We start from the raw sequence: 2,095 nt of genomic DNA, 5'->3' as shown, positions 1-2,095 counted from the left end.
AGACCGGATTTTGGAGTTTGTGCCTGGCAAGAAGCTGCCCAGTAAGCAAACTTCAGTTTGATCTACTTTTAGAGACTGTCGCTTTCTCCCTCTGTCTGTCGTTAAGTCTTTTCTTGAGCGTGAATATTCTAGAGCCTTTTCATTTACTGTAACCACCTGAAGGAATTAACCCGCTTAGAAATTTTCCAAATAATTATTTTAAGGTAGTATTGTCAATTAAACAAAAGTGCTTTTAGGCATGTGATCACGTACAGTCGTGGATACGATGACTCGCATGGAGTCTGACTTCTGAGAAAAGCAAAAGCGAAACTTTGCAAGCACCACATTGCGTAAGGGCGTAAGCGCATGTGTGAAAGCCGGGGGTCTCCTTGCTCCTGCAGTGTGCTGGGGTGGTGTTCCACAGGGAAGGGACAACTTTTCTCCCAAGAGTCTGATGGACTGGAGACCGACCCAGGGCCAATGGCACAGTGCACCTCCGGCCCATCGTTAATATTTAGTCTTCTGCTTTTGGCTTAGTCTGTCATTTGCATTTTTTTTTTTTTTTTGAGACAGTTGTTCCTTACTTGCTATTTTGGCCTTTTTATTTTGGGGGTGATTGTAAATTAATAAAGATTTGGAAGAAATAATGCACAGATCCTCGTATCCTTAATCCAATTTGCCCCAGTCCTGTAGAGCTATGGCACAAATAGCTATGGCAAGCAGAAAACAGACGTCAATAACCAAGACACAGAACAGGCCACCACAAGCATCCCTTTATAGCATTCCATGCTGTGCTCAGCCTCTGGCGACAGCAGACCCGTTCCCACTTCCATACATTTATCAAGACTTTTAAATACATGGTATCAGGTTGCACCTTGGGATAACATTTTTTTAAATTCTGCACTTCTTTGTGTATGTGTGTTTAAGCATATGAGTATATTCATACCGTTCTGCACATGTGGAAGTCAGAGGACAACTCAGAGGAGTTAGTTTTCTTTTTCCACTATGTGGATTTGCGGCAAGGCACCTTTACCCACGGAGCCATCTCACGGGCTCTGGGTAGTAGTTTTCTGTTATTTTCTTTTCATTTAGTGTAACCCTAGGAGGATTCACCTAGACTGTTGCTTGTATCAATAGATACCCCCCTTTTATTATTGCTGTTGGGTGGTATTCCAAGGCACGCATTGCTGTAGCTTTTTAAAAGCACTGCTCATCTGTTCGAAGGTGATGGAACTATTTTTAGTCTTTGGTTACTATGCGTAAACCACTCTGCGCTTTCCCATACAAGCTTGTGTGTAAGCTGCCATCTTCGTTGCTGCCGGTCAATTTCTCTAAAGCCTGCTGAGCTATCTTCTGTCATCGCTAGAACATTTACCATTGCCACTATCAACTTGCTATGTGGCTGCTTCATAGCACGCCGCCAGCCCCTGGTGTTGTCCCGGTTCATCTCGGCCATTTGGATGGTTGTGTCGTGTCGTTGTGGTGAGACATTGCTGTGGCTTTGCTTGCTGCTGAGGCTGGTCTGAGGCGTGTGCCCTCTTGCCGTATGTGTTGTCTCTTGAGGAAAACATGTCTCCGTGGCTCTTGTGCATTTCCTAAATGTTGTGTGTTGAGAGTTTCTGTGCGTGGCTTGTAAATATTTTCTCCCATGCTTTGCCTTTTCTTTCTTCCTCTTCTTTCGCTGCTCCCTTCTCTCTTTCTGACAGGGTTTCAGCTGCCCTGGAACTCACTATATTGCCAAAGAGGACCTTGAACATCTAGTCCTCTTCTCAAGAGTGAGGATGGCAAGCATGAGTTTGCAATCTACCATTTTGATTTTTGACCATGAGTTTGACCGTGTCACCATGGTCAGACACCGTGGACTAAATCCAGGGCATGCCAGGCAAGGACTGTTAGCCACCAAGCTACATGCCTCAGCCCCCTTTCATTTTATGAGGCCCAGTTTACTTTTGGAGTCAAGTCTGAACTCTGCCAGCTCCTAGATCTTAAAAATTGTCAGTTACCCTGCCCCTCAAGGAGTTGCAGGTATGGCCGCTGTGTCACATGTAGGTCAGTAGGTGGCAGAGAGAGGCTATGCTTTATCTGTGAATATCTGAATGATTCCTAGCCTAAGACT

At 45.0% G+C, this 2,095-nt stretch overlaps 1 pseudogene; it reads left to right on the top strand.

Annotated features, from left to right (window-relative positions):
* Positions 1-1,982: 1,982 nt before the first annotated feature.
* LOC127194927 (uncharacterized) lies at positions 1,983-2,095 on the top strand (annotated as a pseudogene).

This window comes from Acomys russatus, chromosome 10, assembly GCF_903995435.1.
Source record: "Acomys russatus chromosome 10, mAcoRus1.1, whole genome shotgun sequence".
NCBI lineage: Eukaryota > Metazoa > Chordata > Mammalia > Rodentia > Muridae > Acomys > Acomys russatus.
Note: the sequence above shows the minus strand (reverse complement) of the source record. Positions and strands in the feature narration are given on the sequence as shown.